General features: G+C 49.1%; 1 protein-coding gene across 1 annotated transcript in view; it reads left to right on the top strand.

The window, feature by feature from the left end:
- The first annotated feature begins 20,920 nt into the window (after window positions 1-20,920).
- PLXNA3 (plexin A3) overlaps window positions 20,921-24,638 on the top strand; it is a 72,176-nt gene continuing 68,458 nt past the window's right edge. The window contains exon 1 of the mRNA XM_044269077.1: window positions 20,921-21,039. The gene's annotated coding sequence lies outside the window, so the exon portion shown is untranslated. The remainder of the gene's footprint in view (window positions 21,040-24,638) is intronic.

Genomic DNA, 24,638 nt, shown 5'->3' with positions numbered 1-24,638 from the left:
GTATATTGTGACCCGCCTGTATCCAGTTGTATCTATCTGCATGGACAGAATTTTATCTATGCTGGGAATGAAAAGTCCAGCCTGACCTGGTGTTTCTCTGATGCCAGCGTCCCCTGTCGGTCCCTGCATTGCCTGCCCATCACAGAAATCCAGTCCGGTAACCTGGGGTTGCTTTCTTCATGTAACAGCGCCACCCTCGCCCATGGACCGCGCGTGGTATTGCATCTCCGCCTCGTCCTACATTTCTTCCTATCACCTCTGTGGACTTCTCTCGTGCTACCTCGCTCTTCTGGAAGTTCCCCCTTCGTTCAGTTCAATACCCTCCAAATACTTACTGAAAACTTACCTCTTCTTCACAGCTTGTTTTTGGATATGAAAATGGCTGACCTGTTGCATGTACTCTTGGCAGCTAAAGGCATCTGTGTTGGTCCCATGTTCATAGGTGTCCGCATTGCAGAGAAAAATATGTGCAAATGAGCCTCCAGGAGCAACGGGGGCGTTACCGTTGCACCTAGAGGCTCTGCTCTCTCTGCAACCGCTGCATCCTCTACACTGTGATTGAAAGGGCCAGGCATTGTAAATGTGATCACATCTGGTCCTGCCAATCAAAGTGGAGAGGACGCAGCCGTTGCAGAGAGAGCAGAGCCTCTAGGTGTAATGGCAACGCCCCTGTTGCTCCTAGAGACTCATTTGCATATATTAAAACATTATTTTCTCAGCAATGCGGCCACATATGAACATGGGACCAATACAGACGTCTTCAGCTGCCAAGTGCACATGTAACAGGCCAGCCAGTGTCATAGGGACAAAACTGCTGACATGCCCTTTAAAAAATCTTGGACAACCCCTTTAAAGAGGACCCATCACCTCTCCTTTACATGTCTGTTTTAGTATCTATTGCATTCTCCATGTAGTAAGAGTTCTGGAGCATCGATTCTGTATTGTGCCATTCCTTTATTATTCCTGCTAGAAGTTATGAATTAATTACTAACCGTTTGCAATGAAGGTCCAGATGGGTGTTACCAGTTTGGGGGGGGGGGGGGTCCCTGGACAGTCTGATACTGGCAGCACTGAGAAAACTTAATTGCAAACTGCTGATTCTTAATATCTGTTTTTGCAAGTTTCTCTTATTGCAAACTGCTAGCAATTCATCCATTTGTTTCTTCTAGCAGGGATAACAGAGGAATACACTACGTGCAGAATTATTAGGCAAATGAGTATTTTGACCACATCATCCTCTTTATGCATGTTGTCTTACTCCAAGCTGTATAGGCTCGAAAGCCGACTACCAATTAAGCATATTAGGTGATGTGCATCTCTGTAATGAGAAGGGGTGTGGTCTAATGACATCAACACCCTATATCAGGTGTGCAGAATTATTAGGCAACTTCCTGCAGAGGGATGCAGCACTCTTAAAATTGCAAAGCTTCTGAAGCGTGATCATCGAACAATCAAGCGTTTCATTCAAAATAGTCAACAGGGTCGCAAGAAGCGTGTGGAAAAACCAAGGCGCAAAATAACTGCCCATGAACTGAGAAAAGTAAAGCGTGCAGCTGCCAAGATGCCACTTGCCACCAGTTTGGCCATATTTCAGAGCTGCAACATCACTGGAGTGCCCAAAAGCACAAGGTGTGCAATACTCAGAGACATGGCCAAGGTAAGAAAGGCTGAAAGACGACCACCACTGAACAAGACACACAAGCTGAAACGTCAAGACTGGGCCAAGAAATATCTCAAGACTGATTTTTCTAAGGTTTTATGGACTGATGAAATGAGAGTGAGTCTTGATGGGCCAGATGGCTGGATTGGTAAAGGGCAGAGAGCTCCAGTCCGACTAAGACGCCAGCAAGGTGGAGGTGGAGTACTGGTTTGGGCTGGTATCATCAAAGATGAGCTTGTGGGGCCTTTTTGGGTTGAGGATGGAGTCAAGCTCAACTCCCAGTCCTACTGCCAGTTTCTGGAAGACACCTTCTTCAAGCAGTGGTACAGGAAGAAGTCTGCAAGGTAAGAAAAACATGATTTTCATGCAGGACAATGCTCCATCACACGCGTCCAAGTACTCCACAACGTGGCTGGCAAGAAAGGGTATAAAAGAAGAAAATCTAATGACATGGCCTCCTTGTTCACCTGATCTGAACCCCATTGAGAACCTGTGGTCCATCATCAAATGTGAGATTTACAAGGAGGGAAAACAGTCCACCTCTCTGAACAGTGTCTGGGAGGCTGTGGTTGCTGCTGCACGCAATGTTGATGGTGAACAGATCAAAACACTGACAGAATCCATGGATGGCAGGCTTTTGAGTGTCCTTGCAAAGAAAGGTGGCTATATTGGTCACTGATTTGTTTTTGTTTTGTTTTTGAATGTCAGAAATGTATATTTGTGAATGTTGAGATGTTATATTGGTTTCACTGGTAAAAATAAATAATTGAAATGGGTATATATTTGTTTTTTGTTAAGTTGCCTAATAATTATGCACAGTAATAGTCACCTGCACACACAGATATCCCCCTAAAATAGCTAAAACTAAAAACAAACTAAAAACTACTTCCAAAAATATTGAGCTTTGATATTAATGAGTTTTTTGGGTTCATTGAGAACATGGTTGTTGTTCAATAAGAAAATTAATCCTCAAAAATACAACTTGCCTAATAATTCTGCACTCCCTGTATAGAGTCATAGAAATAGATGCTAAAACGAATATTTTAGGAGAGGTCACAGGTCCTCTTTAAATCTTCCCTCGACCTCTGGTATCTGCTCCATATTCAATATAGATTGTAAGCTCCTATGTCCAGGGCTCTTGGTGAACCCCATGACATATTCCAGTCAGATCACTGACCTCCCCTCTTCCTCATCTGGATTCTCTCCTGAAATACTCTGGACTGCAGGGTACTTTCCACGATCTGTCTGACGTTTCCCAGACATCTTGACCTCCCACAATGGTCACAAAAACTCCTGAAATATTGGTTGCTGCTGTGAAGATGTCATTTTCCTGGACCATTATATATGATCTAATACTAATTAACAGATAATAAATCCAGACTTATGAGATGAGAAGATGAATGTGACATATGAGGGGATGGGTGATGCGACAGTGATGGGCAGAATTGGGAAAGAGACTCCGTAGGAGACACAGGCGTCCAAAATTTATCCTCAGAATCGGTCTGTAAGTAAAACAGCTAGGCCTCATCCACACTGCTCAGTGCAGGGAAACAGTTGCCCATGGCAACCAATCAGATTCCAGCTTACATTTTTACAGAGGCAGTCTTAGAATGAATAAAGCCATCTGATTGGTTGCTATGGGCAGCTCCTCTCTCAGCCAACATGGGGGCCTTAGTAACCATCTTCAGTACTGACCAGCAGCCCCCTAATTTCATACTATACCTACAGTATGTATGTAGTATGGTGGTCTCATGTGGCCCTGTGGACGGCCAGGGGCCACAAAAAAAAATTGGCCATATTGCTTTAGTCTACATTACTATTGGGGACCTTTCATTACATAAGTCATGACCCTTTTCTGAAATACTCTGCACTGCAGGGCTCTATTTATCTGTGGCTTCCAATATGTTGTTACCTCACAAGACACGAGTCAAGTCACAAGTGGCCCTCAAATCGATAACATCAGCTCACCCCCCCCCCCCCCAAAATGCTCTGTGCTGCTGTTTGTCTCCTGCTACGTTCATCACCCTATTGTAATCTCTCCCTTCTATTTCCCTCATCAAATCATAAGTAGATAGGCCAATATTTTACACCTAATCTGCAAACTCGACTCCTTAAATACTTGGCGCTGCTGTAAGAATTGCTCCCATTCGCTAGTAAACTGAAAATATTCTAGAAAAGCAAGACAGATTCTGCCTAGGCGCGACATAGCAGCAGCATCCTGTTATACAGCCCTCGTCACCTCATGCAAACGATCTGCGTGCCCCACGAGTGTGATATCTGAAAATCAGTGACACGGATCATTTCCCTTCATGCATAATCAACGCTGGAAATGAGCGACGAGGGCTGAGAGTCTTCTAGTCAGAGCAGAGAACGGCTACAAAGAGCGCCTGGAGGACCCAACGCTGTAATGCTTCACTTCCCCTGTGGAGGCGCTGCAGGGAAATGAAATACTGTCTTCCAAGCTTCATCTGCTGATCACTGGGGGTCTTAGTTGTCAGCATCCATTTCTTCTTGCATGGTTTACATGCCTCAGCCAGGGTCAGAACTGTGGGGTAGCCAGCGGCCCGGACCCCAATGATCAGTGATTTATAACATATTCTATTGATATATTAGATTACAGAACTATATTGATCTGATTGTTACCACTATGTACTGTATGTATGTTATAGGCACCTAAAACTTGAAGGGGCTGCAGCTCTCTCCCTATCACAGCTCAGGAGGCAGTTGAAAGATGAAACTGAGCATGTGAGCAGGACAAAGAAATTAGAATAAAAACAAACAGCAGGTGGCGCTATACAGATCCATTTTATTGACTATCGGTTGTGCAAAATTTTTAATAATATGCAATTACAAAAGAATTCAGATCCAGGTGCTGGTTTGAAAACTGGGAGACAACCCCTTTAAGTCATCCTCACATTATTTTGCCCTATGGCGCCCTGGCGATAGATAATGCCCCATTTATGCCATACGCAATCATCTCTTGGCCTCTCGCTTTCGGATATTGCTCCTTATCCCCTGGTCAGGCTAATCTCCCATTTTACGCCCTGTCAATTATTTTCTCATTTTCGGGATAAGTCCAGTACAAGCCTCTTCCGGCAGGTCTTAAGATGTGTCAGATCCACTGCAGGGGGGTCGGAATTTGCCTCCTGGGCTGCCCTGATAAGAGGAATGTACAGCTGAAGGGGTGGCTTTTGTTTTCCAATGTAAAGGCCAGGCTTCCACTGGCCTCCATGATTCGACCCCCTTCCCCCCCCCCCCCACAACTAAAAGCATTCATGGCCCCCCAGGAAATGTGCAATGAATGGATGTTTTAACACATTCACTTATGTATGGAGAGCGCTTCTCGCACCAACATCTGTTTCATCCTGTTTACTGAAAACCATCAGAAATATCAATCACACGTCATGGCTAAGTATAGCGCTCCTGATTTACATCCTAGCCGCATTAACATAATTGCCGAAGCACAGTGTATGTATATATATATATATCTACAAATACACACAGGGGTTCATCATCGACCATGTCAAATCACTGTAAAAAAAATACTGCACGCAGATAGAAAGGTCGCATGCTGCAAAACTCTGCGTGCAGTTATGTCTCAGGCAGATATGTACCGCACTTTTCGGACCATAGGACGCACCTAGGTTTCAGAGGAGAAAAATAAGAAAATATTTTTCATCAGGCCTCAGATAAGACCCCCAATGTTAATCAGACCTCAACTCAGAGCCCCAATGTTATTAAGACCCCAAAACAGACCTCAGATCAGACCCACATGTTATTAAGACCCTCCAATCAGAACTCAGATCGGACCCCCAATATTTATAAGACCCCCTATTAGACCCACATGTTAATAAGACCTCCAATCAGACCTCATATCAGACCCCCAATATTTATAAGACCCCCCTATTAGACCCACATGTTAATAAGACCTCCAATCAGACCTCATATCAGATCCACATGTTAATCAGACCTCACATCAGACCCCCAATATTTATAAGACCTCATATCAGACCCACATGTTAATAAGACCCCCAATCAGACCTCAGATCAGACCCCCCCCCAAATGTTTATGACTCCCACTCAGATTTAAGGTCAGACCCCCATTCAGATAAGACCCCAATGTTAATCAGACCTCAGCTCAGAGCCCCAATGTTAGTAAGACTCCAAGACGGACCTCAAATCAGACCCACGTGTTAATAAGACCTCAGATCAGACCCCCAATGAGACCTCAGGTCAGACTCTGGTGTTTATAAGCCCCCCATTCAGACCTCAGATCAGAACCCCAATGATAATAAGGCCCTCAATCAGACCTCAGGTCAGATCCCCAATCAGATCTCAGATCAGACCCCAATGTTAATAAGACCCCCAATGTTTATAAGACCCCTTATTAGACCTCATATCAGACCCACAGGTTAATAAGACCCCAAATCAGACCTCAAATCACATCCCCAATGTTAGACCTTAAATCAGACAAGAAAAAAAATCAACTCCCGTCTCCTGTTCTGGACTTTGACGCCGCTCCTGAGATCCAGCGCTCTTCCTGCCGCGTTGTGCTTTGACCAGACATCGCACAGTGTGAGATCACGGTGCGCGCCGACATCCGCACGCTGTGGGTAGGTCACAGCACCGCGTGCAGCGCCAGCAGGAGAAGACCAGGAAGTGGTGAGCACAGAGCCCTCACAGGGAGAGCTGCATTCACCGCTCCCCGTTCCTACTGTACTAATGAGCTCTTCTATAATGGAAGCACTTATTAGTATTCGCCCCATAAGACGCACTGACATTTTCCCCCACATGCATTTTATAGGGTGAAAAATTTGGTCTGATGAGACAATGAATCTTGCCACAAGAGGGCGTAAAAGTGCTTCTCCTGCTGACTATTAAAAAAAAAAAAAAAAAAACGCTCTCAGAGGCTACTTTTGGGTAGTGTACCTCTTGGTGACAGACTTTGAGATGGGGTGCATCATTGGGCTGAGAGAAGCAGGATTCAAGGGATTGTCCGCCATCTAGGCCATTGAGAGTAGTGGTTACGTGAGGGTACGCACACATGGCAAACAGGCTGTGGACGGCCCACACCCAGAAAGGATTATTTGGGTGTGGCTTATGTAAATGCCGCCCAGAGGTGGGCGTTCCCCGGTGGCAAGCGGGTGGATAAATGTATATAAATACCATTTGGATGGTGTCCTGTAAGGGTCAAGACTCGTTATGAGGTTTGCTGCATCAATTTTTTCCCCCGCATCCTTTTTCTAAATGATATGGACCGAAACAAAGCCGACATTCTCCTCCTGTTCCCAAGGAGACTGGAGCCATTGTCCATCCGTCCGGCAGGTCGCCTCATTAGGCAGCGATTACAGGGAAGGACGTCTTCTAGTCGAGGGGGTCAGCGGATGGGAGGCAGAAGGCAGCCGGCCAGCGGAGGACGCACCGCACTTCAGCTATAGATCGCTGCTTAGCAAATCCACAGGACAACATGGCAGCCAGCCAATGTAGACGCCAGCTTCATCATATCCCGTACCCTGCCGGCTTTTTGGAACATCGTGGATTCTGGGGGTGTGACCTTTAACCATAAGAGGGTTCCTCCTTGTAGCATTGCAATACATATGTGAGGGGCCGCATGTTCTGTGTATTATATCAGGGACCTGTGTGCGTCACCATCGTCATGAACGCTCTCTAATGTTCGCCCCCCTATTCTCGCATTTTGCCCGTGGCCTGGCATGGCACCCACCCTGTGGCACCTCGCACCCAGCCCGGCATTGCTTCCACGTTGCATTCTGTCCTCAGGCTCACACCGCGCTGGTTAATCTGCTCCCTCCTCACGAGAGACGCCCCCCTCCTCCATCTCGCGCGCTCTCATCTTGTTGCCATAGTAACAGATACTGGCAGCGGTTTGCTCTCTGTGGGAATGAATTTGTGTATGGCGAGCACGCACGTCTACGTGGAGGTAGCCTCTAAAGCCCGCTGCCCTTACCTGAGAACTTGCAGAGCCTAACCCCAAGATTTCAGGTCACCCTCCCCCCCCCCTCAAGGGCTGGACCTTATTTCACCCTTTTCACTGCTCCTGAAAAAGGGGCCCAGTCCATGGCGAGCGGTAAGAAAACTGCCGACCTGCAAACTTTGCAGATGACTACAACTTGCCCTGATCCTGACCTTCCAAGTCCTCAGCACACGAACGTTGTTTGTTTCTGTGTCCATTCCGTTTTTTCTTTTTTTCGAATACTGGTCCGCAAAAAATGCGGACAGCACACCGTGTGCTGTCCGCATCAGTATTTCTGTTCTGTAGCCCCGCAAAAAAAAAATAGAACATGTCCTATTCTTGTCCGTTTTGAGCATTGTTACAATGGATCCGCAAAAAAAAAAAAGATGGCATAAGGATGTAATCCGTGATTTTTTGCGGATCCGCAATACACCACGGACGTGTGAATGGACCCCAAGTGTGTGAGCATAAAGACAATTTTTTTATTCGGCTGTTTCTTAAGTGAACCCGTCCCTTAGGAAAATTGGGTGGCGATCAATATGGCCGCCCGTAACAGCAGTTCTCCTATTTGGTGGTATACCACTAGCACAGGGGTCAGCAACCTGTAGCGGCTGTGAAACTACGACTCTCAGCATGCACCCTTGATCCGTTTTTCCCATAGAAATAAATTGTTGCATGCTGGGAGTTGCAGTCTTACAACAGCTGGGGAGCCGGAAGTTTGTGACACCCTGTGCCGGGATGTCTCGTGGTGTGACCCGCCTGTCTATTGATAGAGTGAAGTCATCTCCTCTCGACTTCACTTGGATTTTTTGGGTGGCTGCATATGTGGCCTAACGGAGATGGTGGGCACCATCTCAGAAAAACACGAGGCTGCCTGTAGTCCAGAAGGGCCGCCCGTTGGGTGTTTTGGATCGGGCGGAGATCTTCCTATTCAGAACACATGCATGCTCAGCCGAGCCCAGCGCGTATATCTAGAGGGGGGGGCTCTTCTTTCCGGTCCATGCCCTGTATCTAATGAGAGCTTGTCCCAAAGTAGACGATGCCATGAATAACGTTCACAGAGAGCAGAATCTGAGATAAGTCACCATCCGCAGAGCGCCACATTGCTGCCACAGACCCCCGGAGCTGGCTGCGGGCGCCATGTAAGAAGCTGACCACGGCAGCAGCTTACTCTCCTCTCCCCACACATGATCTGAGCATGCATGTGTATGGCGGGCAGCTATTAAATGGGCACCTGCAAAATAGGGATACTCTCCGTGTTGCATCTGCATTTTGTGCTTGAGTGGCTCCTTGGTCCGCATCTTGCCGACAATTTAGGACATGTTCTACCTTTTTGCACAGGCAGGCATACGGATGCAAAAAAATAGAACGTGTCCTCAAAATGCAGACCACGGACCCCTTGAAAACAATGGATCCGCATAAATAAAATGCGGACGGCACATTGCGGATCTGCGATACGGATACAGTCATGTTCATGAGGCTTTATTGAAATAGATGGAGATCAGCGGCTATGTGGCACACCGTTGCCGCTTATCTCTTGATGGTATAGAAATCCAACGCGTTCAATCCATCCATCTGCATTCTGAGCACGTCTGGATGGCGAATTGTTGGCGAATCCGGCAAACCGTGCCCACTTTTTGGAGGCCCTGTGTCTGGGAACCTCTCGGGGAGGTGGCACTGCGAGCCGGCGTTTGCCTCCCCCATTGACAGAGCCTGTTTGGTGGACCCTTCGTATTATCGATACCCCAAATTAAGGGTCAGTGGCACTTGACTCCAGCCATTATTTTTTTCCTTTCCTCGTCTTCCCGGCCTGTAAATGATGCTGTAAAGTCCTTGACGCTGTGTGAAGAGCACAGACTCCGGCAGCGCAGGATCCAGGGACGGCTAATGCTCCGGTAAGTAATGTCTGTGTGTTACTAATTATTCTGACATCACTGGAAGATGGAATAATCTCCCCAGATTTATGTGACATATCACAGGCTGCCGCGTCCCCTCTCACTGCCGGCACATTAACCCTCGCCGGCCCGGGATTAAACGCATCATCCGTAAAAATGTCAGATTGGCTTATAACGGTGGCATCACTCCCGGGTTTTACGCCCAAACCTACAAAATATATTTGTGCATTCTCACTCGCCAGAAACGCTGTAGCCGCCCCGTGACTACTTGGACGCTAAATTTGCACCCCTGATTTTACCACCAGCGTCCGTCAGGTTTTGCCCTTTGGCCTGGTAAAATTAGGCCGCACCCACGTTGAGATCAATGATTTAACCACCAAAATGGGTCCCGTATTTTTGGGTGGTATCTTCTACTGATGAGCGGTGAATATCTACCACCAGGCAACGCATTTCATCACCCCGATCCTATTGTTTTTTCACCCTTCTCTGAGATAAGCGGCGTCAGAACTGATCCCATAACCTTAGATAAGGGGTGTAAACCCTCACCCCCCTTAGTCCGCTCTGGTCCCGTAGATCAGCACTTGTTAAAATGGATTTAGCAACCGAAGCATGCGGTGCTTGTACGGACACACGTCACATCGTGGCAGTGTCAATATCTAAGGCCTTATTCACACGTCCGTGATAAGATGGTCGGTGTTTGGTCCGTGTGTCACCCGTGTTTCACTGACACTGCACAGCTGAAATTTCATTTTCAAAACATCTCCTATAAATGGTTCGTGAAACACGGACAAAACACGCATGCTCTCAGTTGAGCTGCACAGTTTCCCAAGGAATCCACATGGTAACCGCGCCAAGAGCGGACATATCCAATCTGGAAAACCACACGTGAAAAATCCTGCCCTTAATGAACTTGGAGGCGGTTTTCGGCACAGAATCCGCACTGAAACCCGAGCCAAAATCCAACACGTGAAGATACCCTCAGAGATTCCCCCACTGATTCCATGGAGAACATACAGGAAGACACAGAACGGCACAAAACAAAGATTAAAGGACATCTGGTCATCATAGATGGAAGGGGCATTCAGGGCACCGCCTCTATGAGCAGGAGCCAACTCTCAGCGCAGCCCTATATTATACGATCCCCACCGCAGGGAAAATAAGCGGCCAAACATCACCAGGGGTTACACAAGCCCTTGATTTCTCCTCTGCTGGGAAATGATATTCTCTTTAAAGTTCAGCCATTTTTTTTGGTAGATTTGTCTTTGGAAAAGCTGGAGAACAACCAATATGACCACCACTGCATCTTCCACAGACTGTCATGAAGGTCAGATCTCGTTCGTTATGCTCAGTACAAGCCCGACTTTCATACTTCCCGAGGAATATTAGCTATTTTTTTTATATTAAAATGCCCCATGGAGCGTCCCATCTTACTCCACCTGACCACCTAAATCCAGATGGTCAGTCCTGGTCATGGATAGTCCTGAGTTTGTTTGTGCTTGGAAAATCTGTCAAGTACGAGTACTGACTTGTGTTTGGAAGACATTAGGAACACATGTCCCTACTAGATAGCTCTGTGGTGACCTGTGACCCTTCTAAAGCCTTCTCCCAGTCCCCCTATTAATCCTGGATAAGACTCTGCTAACAACAGTAACGCATGTCCAAGGAGGGAAAACAGAAGGCCCATAAAACCAAACCTTGGGATTGCACCCTCTAAACCTCTCGCATCTGCTCTCGGTGGAGAGAGGACCATAGTGTGGTCATACACATTTAATTAAGATGTGGATCATCGCTGAAGAGCCATGGGTTCGACAAATGCCTTGGATCCCTCTTTGGCTTTGAAGGTTGAAGAACAAAAATTAGAGACTACTGTATACGCTCCACTGGACGTACAATGAATTTTGGCTTCTGTTCTGGATGTGTCGGATTGTCTACACCTAAAGTTCATCTACAAATCTCAAGGTCCAGGCTTCTGTAAGTGGCCGGGCTAAACAATGCAATATTTAGGATCTGAGAAGAAAAATCGAATGTCTGTGCCTATATGGGAGGTTGCCTATGCTCTGAGAATGGGAGGACATCCCCTGTGAAGTAAATCATTGACCTTCTGCTAGGACTGGCTAGTAGCTCTACTTCTACACCAAGCCATAACAGACCATGGATACATGGTGACCATGCCAGAAGCAAGATCGGAATGTCTATACAAAATGTCAGGGTGGGAGAAGGATTGGACAGATTGAATTTTTCAGCCCGATCTTTATGTTCCCAGGAAGATAAGCCTCAACCAGTAGTGTCTGGACATAGACTCGCGGTGAAGAGGCATAGCTCTTTATTGTCCATTCACACGTGTTGGTTTTTGGTGCCACCACTGGAAAAAAAACGTTGGGAGGGTTAGTCCCTGTGGTTAATCCTCACGTGGATCATTAGTAATTCCATAGCAGAAATCTGAGGGTCATGGTGCCAACATCATCTCCCGCATCCCATGTGTGTCAATGGGGCTTCCCAGCCCGGTTAAAGGGGTCTCCCAGGCTACAGATATTAATAGGTCGTTAGTATCAGATCGCTGGGGTTCCGACACCTAGCACCCCAGCCGAGCAGCTGTTTCGGGTCGCTGTGGTGTCAGAGACTATATAGTGTATGGAGCTTTGGCTGCCCAGAACAGATGATCAGTGGGGACGTCAGACATCCCCCACTGATCTGATATTGATGACCTATCCTGAGGATAGGTCATACATATCTGTAGCCTGGAGAACCCCTTTAACTTGTAACGGAAATTTTTCAGGTGGATTTTTGGTGCCCTCCTTTGAATGACAATCCACGGCACAAGCTGAGGGTCTTGGCTTTTACTGATGTGTGAATGGAGCCAAAAGCATCTCTTTCTGAGGATAGTGGTGGGGAACGGCATGAACCTGCAGGGGGCCCCATTGTGCAATTGGGCCCCTTCTCTATTTAATTTTTTTTTTCTCAATTTCCTCACAACCTCCCCTTTCAAAAAAAAAATGCCTATAAGGCGTCTGGCCACAGAAGATAACATTGAGGGGGGTTTATCCTGACGCCGCTCGCCTCCAGCACATGCTGGGTTAAGTAATGGACTCCTGATATTACAAATCGTCCTTACGCCAAAACAACATTTCCTCGGTGACCTTAATGCGGTTATGAATATTCTCCCCTGTCACTGGAAATCGAGTTAGGATCGCATCTTCTGGACATTGAGCCTTCAATAAAATGTCACCACAAATGCAGATCGCTTTTTAATTCAATTTACTCGCCAAGCGCACAAACAGCGCTCCCCACCCCCATCCCCCGGCGGTTCGCCTCGAGTCTCCTTTATGTATGGCCTCTATACCATTAGACGCCTCTCACCCATACAGATCAATAACGTAATCACTTAAAGGGGAATCCCCGGGAACGGATCAATGGGGCGTAGAATTAATTCGAAGGACCGGTGAACAGATTGCCGGATCCGCCCTGTACAAACACGCTATTCATTAACGGCAGACGTGCGCCGCCTGTAATGGGCATTGATCACTGCCGAACGCTCTCCTATATATCGACCCCTGGAAACTGACATACCCATCCCATAATAACCATGCTATAATGCGCTATAAGTATCTGATTATAACGTGTACTGGGTATGAACGGCGGTGTGCCCAAGGCGAGGGCAACGTGGCAACTTGTGCGGTCACAGTTGGCAGCGTTGCCATGTTCCTGCAAGTGGTGCATCCTGGGTCCTTGTCGCCCATAGCGGCCAATCACAGCACAGCTTTCATTTCTCTAGAGGGGCTTCAGAGATGAAAGCTGAGCTCTGATTGGTTGCTGTGAGCAGGATGGTCAGGTTTTTGCATGTTTGCCCCCTTTTCAGAAATGACGTCAGGAAAATTTGGAATGAATGGAGAATTCTGGGAGTTGTAGTTTCAGAAGAGCTGGAGTGCCAAGGGCATAGGACCTCCCTCACTATACCCTAAAATGCATAGAGCCAGACCCAAGACCAGACAATCTAAACTAATACTGAACCCCTAAAACCAGACCCTAGACCAGACAACCTAAATACTGACCCCCTAAAACAAAACCCTGGACCAGACAATCTAAACACATACTGAGCCCCTAAAACCAGACCCCAGACCAGACAACCTAAACTAATACTGAGCCCCTAAAACCAGACCCCAGACCAGACAACCTAAACTAATACCGAGCCCCTAAAACCAGACCCCAGACCAGACAACCTAATCAGATAATGACTAAAATGTTTCTGTCCCCTTCTCCAGATCTGTTCCTCCACACAATCCTGTCTCTGAGCTCTAAAGGCAGTTCATTCCTTGGTTTTTGCTCTGATACACATTGTCAGCTGTGAGACCTTCTATAGACAGGGCCGTGTCTTTCCAGATCATGTCCAGCCAGCTGAATTTACCACAGGTGACTCCAATCAAGGTGTAGAACATCTCAGAGATGATCCAGAGAAATGGGATGTCCCAGAGCTAAATGTCAAGAGTCATAGAAAAGGGTCTGAATACTTAGGCCCCCTTCACACAGGCGAGTTTTCAGCGCGGGTGCAATGCATGACGTGAACACATAGCACCCGCACTGAATCCTGACCCATTCATTTCAATGGTTCTGTGCACATGAGCGTTTTTTTCACGCATCAGTTCTGCGTTCTCCATGTTCTATATTCTGCATTTTTCACGCAGCCCTGGCCCCATAAAAGTGAACGGGGCTTCAGTGAAAAACGCATTGCATCCGCAAACAAGTGCGGATGCGTTTTTCACTGATGGTTGCTAAGATATGTTGTTTGTAAACCTTCAGTTTTTTGTCACGCGCGTGAAAAACGCATCAAAACACATTTCAAATGCCAACAAAAAGGTGTCCAGGTCCCCATCCTTGTCCAGTAGGGGAAAGTCCTCCGCCCGCAGTTTGGGACTCCGGACCTCTGGCAACTCACATCGGGCTGAAGAGGGCTGCTGGAATTGGAGCTTCAGCTGGAGCTCTGCATGGTCCTGACGTTCTGCAGCCGCCAGGAGGAGCTCGGAGGCTGCCTGGTCTCTGGCCTGGAGAGTCCAGGGCAGCTTGTAGGAGAGCAGCCGAGCCTGCCAGGCTGGGGGAATGGGCAGGTGGAGTGAGGCCCACCGCGGACCTCACATCCGGCAACTGGCTCCTTGGGGAGCTTTGGCTGTGCTCCCCCTCGCCTTGAATAAAGTTGCCCTCTACCTCCTCTCTGCCCCCTATCTGGACTGCGTCTTCCCCGCCATCATTCATAGCCTCGGCCATCTCCTTAGCCTTGCTTCGTGTGTAACTGGCCGCCATCGCCACGGATGGTCACTGACACAGACTGCACCCTGATGCCCACACACCTTATTGTATTTGCACTCAGACTGTCTAGTGTTGAGCTGATCTTAAGACTCCAGCGGCAAAAGCTACTGCTGGTCGTCCTTAGTGTCTTGGGAGTATGGGTCCTACAATCACACACACTAGTATCTCGATCCCACTTTGCTGCCACCAATATGTGACGGATACCACGCCTCGTGCCCGCTTGATGTCACCTACGTCGAGCTCACGAGTTGCAGTATGGTCACTGGTTACCAAAAACGTGACGTTACGCCCTCCAGAGGAGCAGGTAAGGTCAGCCTGGTACAGTTTACACAGACACCTCTTGTCCACGCGGGCACAGAGTGGCAACAAGCTGAGAGGGCCTTTCACTGCCGCCGTGAAAACAGTGCTGTCTCAGCCCGGGTAATCTGCCACCAGCTTCTCGTTTGATATAAGCCCGGTCCGCTAACAGGATTATATAGGGTGAGAAACCAACCCGCGGTAGCTTATAACTAGGCCGAAACACGGACGTGGGGATTTGTGATCGAGATACAAGACAGCACAAGATTAAATTATATATTTAATCGCCGTATGGGCACACTAGATATAACACAATATACAGGGAGTGCAGAATTATTAGGCAAATGAGTATTTTGACCACATCATCCTCTTTATGCATGTTGTCTTACTCCAAGCTGTATAGGCTCGAAAGCCTACTACCAATTAAGCATATTAGGTGATGTGCATCTCTGTAATGAGAAGGGGTGTGGTCTAATGACATCAACGCCCTATATCAGGTGTGCATAATTATTAGGCAACTTCCTTTCCTTTGGCAAAATGGGTCAAAAGAAGGACTTGACAGGCTCAGAAAAGTCAAACATAGTGAGATATCTTGCAGAGGGATGCAGCACTCTTAAAATTGCAAAGCTTCTGAAGCGTGATCATCGAACAATCAAGCGTTTCATTCAAAATAGTCAACAGGGTCGCAAGAAGCGTGTGGAAAAACCAAGGCGCAAAATAACTGCCCATGAACTGAGAAAAGTCAAGCGTGCAGCTGCCAAGATGCCACTTGCCACCAGTTTGGCCATATTTCAGAGCTGCAACATCACTGGAGTGCCCAAAAGCACAAGGTGTGCAATACTCAGAGACATGGCCAAGGTAAGAAAGGCTGAAAGACGACCACCACTGAACAAGACACACAAGCTGAAACGTCAAGACTGAGCCAAGAAATATCTCAAGACTGATTTTTCTAAGGTTTTATGGACTGATGAAATGAGAGTGAGTCTTGATGGGCCAGATGGCTGGATTGGTAAAGGGCAGAGAGCTCCAGTCCGACTCAGACGCCAGCAAGGTGGAGGTGGAGTACTGGTTTGGGCTGGTATCATCAAAGATGAGCTTGTGGGGCCTTTTTGGGTTGAGGATGGAGTCAAGCTCAACTCCCAGTCCTACTGCCAGTTTCTGGAAGACACCTTCTTCAAGCAGTGGTACAGGAAGAAGTCTGCATCCTTCAAGAAAAACATGATTTTCATGCAGGACAATGCTCCATCACACGCGTCCAAGTACTCCACAGCGTGGCTGGCAAGAAAGGGTATAAAAGAAGAAAATCTAATGACATGGCCTCATTGTTCACCTGATCTGAACCCCATTGAGAACCTGTGGTCCATCGTCAAATGTGAGATTTACAAGGAGGGAAAACAGTACACCTCTCTGAACAGTGTCTGGGAGGCTGTGGTTGCTGCTGCACGCAATGTTGATGGTGAACAGATCAAAACACTGACAGAATCCATGGATGGCGGGCTTTTGAGTGTCCTTGCAAAGAAAGGTGGCTATATTGGTCACTGATTTGTTTTTGTTTTGTTTTTGAATGTCAGAAATGTATATTTGTGAATGTTGAGATGTTATATTGGTTTCACTGGTAAAAATAAATAATTGAAATGGGTATATATTTGTTTTTTGTTAAGTTGCCTAATAATTATGCACAGTAATAGTCACCTACACACACAGATATCCCCCTAAAATAGCTAAAACTAAAAACAAACTAAAAACTACTTCCAAAAATATTCAGCTTTGATATTAATGAGTTTTTTGGGTTCATTGAGAACATGGTTGTTGTTCAATAATAAAATGAATCCTCAAAAATACAACTTGCCTAATAATTCTGCACTCCCTGTATACAAAGATTATATACAGTGGTCTGCGGTTACAGATACAGGTGAGATAGGTACCATAGGGTTAAGCAGAGCAAAAGTCAGTAACCGGGTTACCTTTGGGTCATAATGGTGGAATAGTCCTTGGCTGCAGTGAGGACAGCTGGTTCCTGGTCTCTCCAAGCACATTGGCAGAATGTGACCCCCTTCAGAGAAAGACACTGCCCGCTGGCTTGCATGGGCTTATGACCTGTAGCCAGCCGCTCCCCTCCCCGCCTATGGGTAGGGTCCACCCCTCTTTCTCTGGTGCTGGCAGAAAATGACCCATAAAACCCCTTAGGGCTCATAGCCCCAGACGTGAATGTCGCAGGAAGATGGTTCCGGGCCCAATTGATCCGCCTGGGTTCCGGCTACAACTAGAGTCTAAACATGGTACCGTTATTTGGTTTCTGTGGGGAGATATGTATATCTCCCCTCCCGGGCATCCTAGCATCAATCCAGGCCCACGTGGATGTTCGGCTTTGCCCCAGGATCGCAAAAAGATAACCGAATTATGCCTGAGATAGACGATTCATAATTCCTTATGAAATGTAGGTGCCAACATGTCTGGGAGGTATCATTGATCCTGGGCAAGGCCTGAGACCTCCTGCTGGGGGTTTTTCCTGCAGGATTAGCTTGCCTCCAACCTGGCTGGTTGAGATGTGACTTTATCCACCTGGGGCCTCCTTGAAGCCTGGATCCCTGGGGCTTCCTCCCTTGCTAGCTGACATCAGATGGCTGGGGGGTGAGAACTTATTTTGCATGTGTCAGGGCTGCCAATAAATGATAATCCATATTCCTCACAGCACCCTGAACGCATCCGGACCTAATCCGCCAATTTTGAAACATATCTAAAATTCTTTTTTCACTTTCTCATTATGGGGTATTGGGGGCAGAATGATGAGCAAAACCTAACAAAATGTGAAAAGAGTGAAAGGGTATGAAGACTTTCTCAATGCTCTGTACACAGAGGTGTTACTTGTCCTTGGAATCCTCCCTGTGCTGATAATGATCATGGCCACTGAAAAGTTACCTGTACAGGACAGGAATTCATGGAATATCATTAGACCTAGTGGCCAGCGTGAAAATTAAATATAGTGACATGAAAAATAAATTAAAAAAACACCAAAAATTCTCTAACACAAAAACCTGATTTAAAGAACGGGTCATTTTCTGACAACACATATAAAGATATCTGCTGTACATGATTGGATTGGGCGCCATAGCCACTGGGTTTCTGCTGTTTTTACACAATAGACACGAGGAGGGAATGTCTGTGATCGGCGATCCATAGTGACCACGGCATCTGAGGCAGCTTTACCAGGAAGCACGTGCTCATTGCCCACCCATAAGACTGGCATCCCAGAATTCACTGCCTACCCATAAGACTGGCATCCTGTCACTCACTGCCACCCATAAGATTGGCATCCCGACACTTGCTGCCCACCCATAACACTGGCATCCCGACACTTGCTGCCCACCCATAACACTGGCATCCCGGGACTTGCTGCCCACCCATAAGACTGGCATCCTGGGACTTGCTGCCCACCCATAACACTGGCATCCCGACACTTGCTGCCACTAATAACACTGGCATCCCGGCACTTGCTGCCACCCATAACACTGGCATCCCGGCACTTGCTGCCCACCCATAACACTGGCATCCCGGCACTTGCTGCCCACCCATAACACTGGCATCCCGGCACTTGCTGACACTAATAACACTGGCATCCCAGCATTGCTGCCCACCCATAACACTGGCATCCCGGCACTTGCTGCCCACCCATAACACTGGCATCCCGGCACTTGCTGCCCACCCATAACACTGGCATCCCGACACTTGCTGCCACTAATAACACTGGCATCTCGGCACTTGCTGCCCACCCATAAGACTGGCATCCCGGCACTTGCTGCCACTAATAACACCACAGCCTGGAATCCCGGCACTTGCTGCCACTAATAACACTGGCATCCCAGCATTGCTGCCACTAATAACACTGGCATCCTGGCATTGCTGCCCACCCATAACACTGGCATCCCGGCACTTGCTGCCCACCCATAACACTGGCATCCCGGCACTTGCTGACACTAATAACACTGGCATCCCAGCATTGCTGCCCACCCATAACACTGGCATCCCGGCACTTGCTGCCCACCCATAACACTGGCATCCCGGCACTTGCTGCCCACCCATAACACTGGCATCCCGGCACTTGCTGACACTAATAACACTGGCATCCAGCATTGCTGCCCACCCATAACACTGGCATCCCGGCACTTGCTGCCACTAATAACACTGGCATCCCGGCATTGCTGCCCACCCATAACACTGGCATCCCGGCACTTGCTGCCCACCCATAACACTGGCATCCCGGCACTTGCTGCCCACCCATAACACTGGCATCCCGACACTTGCTGCCACTAATAACACTGGCATCTCGGCACTTGCTGCCCACCCATAAGACTGGCATCCCGGCACTTGCTGCCACTAATAACACCACAGCCTGGCATCCCGGCACTTGCTGCCACTAATAACACTGGCATCCCAGCATTGCTGCCACTAATAACACTGGCATCCTGGCATTGCTGCCCACCCATAACACTGGCATCCCGGCATTGCTGCCCACCCATAACACTGGGATCCCGTCACTTGCTGCCCACCCATAACACTGGCATCCCGGCACTTGCTGCCACTAATAACACTGGCATCCCAGCATTGCTGCCCACCCATAACACTGGCATCCCGGCACTTGCTGCCACTAATAACACTGGCATCCTGGCATTGCTGCCCACCCATAACACTGGCATCCCGGCACTTGCTGCCCACCCATAACACTGGCATCCCGGCACTTGCTGCCCACCCATAACACTGGCATCCCGGCATTGCTGCCCACCCATAAGACTGGCATCCCGGCACTTGCTGCCACTAATAACACTGGCATCCCGGCATTGCTGCCCACCCATAACACTGGCATCCCGGCATTGCTGCCCACCCATAACACTGGCATCCCGGCACTTGCCGCCCACCCATAACACTGGCATCCCAGCACTTGCTGCCCACCCATAAGACTGGCATCCCGACACTTGCTGCCACCCATAACACTGGCATCCCGGCACTTGCTGCCCACCCATAATACTGGCATCCCGACACTCGGTGCCACCCATAAGACTGGCATCCCGGCACTTGCTGCCCACCCATAACACTGGCATCCCGGCACTCAGTGCCACCCATAAGACTGGCTTCCCGACACTCAGTGCCACCCATAAGACTGGCATCCCGACACTCAGTGCCACCCATAAGACTGGCATCCCGACACTCAGTGCCACCCATAACACTGGCATCCCGGCACTTGCTGCCCACCCATAAGACTGGCATCCCGGCACTTGCTGCCCGCCCATAAGACTGGCATCCCGGCACTTGCTGCCACCCATATGACTGGCATCCCGGCACTCAGTGCCACCCATAAGACTGGCATCCCGGCACTTGCTGCCCACCCATAAGACTGGCATCCCGGCACTCAGTGCCACCCATAAGACTGGCATCCCGGCACTTGCTGCCCACCCATAAGACTGGCATCCCGGCACTTGCTGCCACTAATAACAGCACAGCCTCCTCACACCGAGCACCTCACAACAGCGATGTGATAAGTGATGGACTGTACCACCCAACACAGGGGGCGCTGGGGATTGTTGTGCTTCCACCCCCGGGGTAGAAGAAGTAACATGTGATACGATCAGTGAAAATCCATCTGATCTGTAATAATTTCTCACACATCCGGCTTCACTTCCCTTGACAGGTGGGTAATTACAGAGCGGTCCTGGCAGTCTGGAAGTACTCGTCCTCCCCTATTCTGTAGTGGTAGCGTCCGTGTAGAAAAGAGTCTCAGGGGCTCGGAGCGGCTCAGTGTGAGCGGGCGGCGGTGCGGGTGGGAGCGGCTGTCTGTCCGTCTGTCTATTTGGGGGTCTCTGCTGCTCTGTCATACCCTGGACCCCCTTAGCCCCAAAATACCGAGGTAGACCACACAAGGCATGGTGAGTACGAGCGCCGGGAGCCTCGGGGGGTGCATGCTGCGAGCCCCCTGGGAGGCAGGGCCACTCCCAAGGGCAGTAATATTGGGGGCATCTACAGTCACGTGTGCAGAGGTTGTGTCTGCTGCACCTTGTATGGTTTTGGGGTGTGCCCCCCTCATTTTGTGGCCTCATGCACCTGGGGGGGGGGTGTAAACTTTAACCCCTTGCATCCCTGCTCCATCCAGGTCTGACCTATTCCATTCAGTCCTTTCACCTGACTGCACCCACCCACCCTGTGTACCCCCCCACCCACCTTTGCATGTTTTGCATTGTGTATGGTGAAGGAGCCCCCCAGTGTTTTGATGTGACAGGTTGTCGGGGGGTTGTCAGAGGTGCCGGAGCTTGCACTTTACGCACAGGTGTGCGACGAATGGGAGTAGATGGTGAATTTAGATTGTGATTGTGGTGAAATCTGGATCTGCTTGATGTGTGATGTGATGCAGATGCCAAGATTCCCTAGGTTTAGGCGCTTGCCATCTAGCACGGGGTTTAGGATAATATTTGTGTAGGTCGCCGCTCTAATAACGTGTCTATAACGACCGTATCTGTGCCATGGAAACCCCGGGAGCTTGCAATCTGTTGCCGGAGCCTTCTATATAGGGCCCACCCCCACCGTCGCCAGTGACATGCTCCGTGAAGCCGATGGCTATCCCAGCTCCAGGATACAAGTTTAATGGTGAGATGCCAGATCTGATGAGCGGCGAGCGTGCACGGAGACGAGCGTCCTCCAGGATGCAGCAGATTGGAGCTCTTGTCACAATGGAGAGAACAGATGTGGTCTTCACGCCGAGGACGCATCATGGCTGGATGAGAATTGGGTGGCCACGGCACAGCGGGTCCAAGAGCTAGCGCTTTAGTAACGCCTCCATGTGTTGGTAGGTCAATATTTAGCGGGCGATGATTGACAGCTGTCTCTTTTAGCGGCAGACGAGTCGTGGGATATTTACGGATTTGTTGCAGAAATTTCCGCAACTGAAAATCATTATTTTTGGGCGGCATTGAATTTCTGCAAGACGGATGGGAGGGTTTTTGAAATTTGTGCGACAAGTTTGCCACTTGTGAATACGACCGAAGGTCACATAACCGTGTCCGTTTTGTGGTCTGCAAACTGCAGATCCGCAAAACGCAGGCACCGGCCGCGTTCATCCTGAATCTCAGTGCTGACCTATTGATTTCATGTCCTGTCTTTTGCGGCACGGACATAGAGGCCTTACCGTACGCCTCTGGGTCCCTTCGGCCGCACCGCAAAAGATAGAACGTGTCCTATTTTTGTCCGCATCGCAATGCAGGGATGTACACGGCCGGTGCCCATGTTTTTCGAATCTGTGGTGGGCACAGTCTTGTGAATGGGACCTAATGGGGTATTCCCACCTGGGACATTGGGTTCCGGATCTGCTTTTGTCTCCAGAATGGCACATGCGCGGCCCCCCTCCATTCACTGCTAAGGGACTTCCGAAAAAAGCTGAGCCCCTAAGATTGGACATTTCTGTGAGCCCCATAGCTGTGAATGGAGAGGATCCTGCGCATGTGCAGTGTGATCTGTATTCACTTTGGGGGCTCTCTTCTTGACACACCCATCGGACTTTAAGGGCACAGTTACACGGGGGACATGTGACAACACAGCCTAGCCGCAGGCGTCTCGCGCTCCACTTACATTAGAGTCAGTGGGACCCCTACCTCTAGAACGGGGCCTCCAAAGCGAAGGAGAGCGCACTGCGCGTGCGTGGCGTGCTCTCCATTTACGTCTATGGGAGTTACAAAAAGGGCTGAGCCCACTAAGCTGTTTTTTGGAAGTACCATAGAAGTGAATGAGGATAGAGGAGAAATGTCTTCTTGCTGGTGGCCCTAACGGACACTAGAACTGGGGTCCCGAGTGGTGATTGAACGAAGTGGCGGTCAAGTCCCCCCCAGGCTTTATATGGAGCGGCACCGCATCTAGTCTTCACCAGGCCTCGCTGCGGTCGGAGGAGGGTTTGGACCCCCGTTCTAGTGGTCACTGGGGGTCTCTGCAATCAGGCGGTAATATTGGAGTTTGGGGGCTAGATACAAGAAACCTTGTAGGCTTGACATCACCGACCGCTGTCTCTTGCGATTCCCCTCACATCACACACATGCATGCTCGGTGGAGAGGGGAGGAAGGGTCTTCCACTGGGGCCGATATTTGCCTGTAGTGAGCAACAACCCAAACAAAGAAAAAGCGGGCGGGCGGGCGTGCACAGATGTCAGGAATGCAGGTTAAGTGGCCACAAGGTGACCATAAAGGGATAGGAGGACCAAAAAGCAGGAGCACGTCCAGAGGTGCAAAGGGCAGGGTTCAGTGCAATCCCCTGGTGCCAGGACCTTCACTTATCTCTGCGGGATCCTTGTCACATGCTATTTCCATGATCTGGTCAGCGCAGTGGTGGCATCTTGTCGCTGTGCCAGGGATACGTGTCCCATAGTCTGTACAGTGTGTGACTGTAGTGGGTGCGATCACACTGTGGCCCTAGTGCTTGAGGGGTCCACAGGGCAGTAAGTGGGTGGGGGGGCTTGGTTTGCAATTTGTATCAGGGCACAGGAACTGCACGCCCTAGCCTTAAGTCTACATGCACACGACCGTATGTGTTGTGTTTTGGGGTCCGTATGGCATCCGTTTTTATATTTTTTTTTGCGGATCCATTGTAATCATGCCTATCCTAGTCCGCAAACTAAAAAAAAATATAGGAAATGCACTATTTTTTTTTGCGGAGCAACGGAACGGACATACTGATGCGGACAGCACACAGTGTGCTGTCTGCGTTTTTTGCGGACCCATTAAAATGAATGGGTCCGCAATCCGCATCCTATTCGCAAAAAAAAACAACCCAGAACGGACACGGAAACAAACAACGTTCATGTGCAGGTAGCCTAAAGCTGTGTATATATAGATGTATATAGGGATCAGCAGCCTCCAGCTGTTGTGGAACTACAACTCCCGTCATGAAAACTTGCTCAGCTGTTCTTGTAACCCCTCCTACAAACGAGTGGAGCATGCTGGGAGTTGTAGTTCCACAACAGCCACAGGATGCTGCCCCCCCCCCCCCCCTGAATTTGGATGACAAAGGAAAGCTCCGGAGCAGCATGTATCGCAGGGCGGTGTATCCTGGCACAAGGTCATTGCAGGACGCCAGGCAGGGTATGCCATGTCCTCTTGTGCCCGTACATGATGCCTATGAACCCGCCACATTGCGGGACGCTCGCTACTACGGGTCCTACAGAACTATTCACCCAGCTTTCCCGGGCTCCTGACCTGCCATGTGTATGGATTATGCAGCGATGTATGCCCACATAACTGTACAGATTTGCCATGCAGGGAGATTGGAAAGCTGGGTGACCACCGGTGGGCATCAGTCATGGCAGATATTTTGATAGGTCACCCAGCTTTTCCAAGGTACGGATTAAAGAAAGGAGTACAAGTCTAGCAATTTATGGCGCCCTCGGCAGGTGGCACCCACTTGTGCGGAGCGCAGCGGTATTGTGACTACGATTGGCGGTCACTTGGCTGGGATGACAGCACAGAATGACTGCTGGCATGACAGGTC

This window comes from Bufo gargarizans, chromosome 9, assembly GCF_014858855.1.
Source record: "Bufo gargarizans isolate SCDJY-AF-19 chromosome 9, ASM1485885v1, whole genome shotgun sequence".
Taxonomy (NCBI): Eukaryota; Metazoa; Chordata; class Amphibia; order Anura; family Bufonidae; genus Bufo; species Bufo gargarizans.
This window is presented reverse-complemented; position numbering and strand designations above follow the sequence as displayed.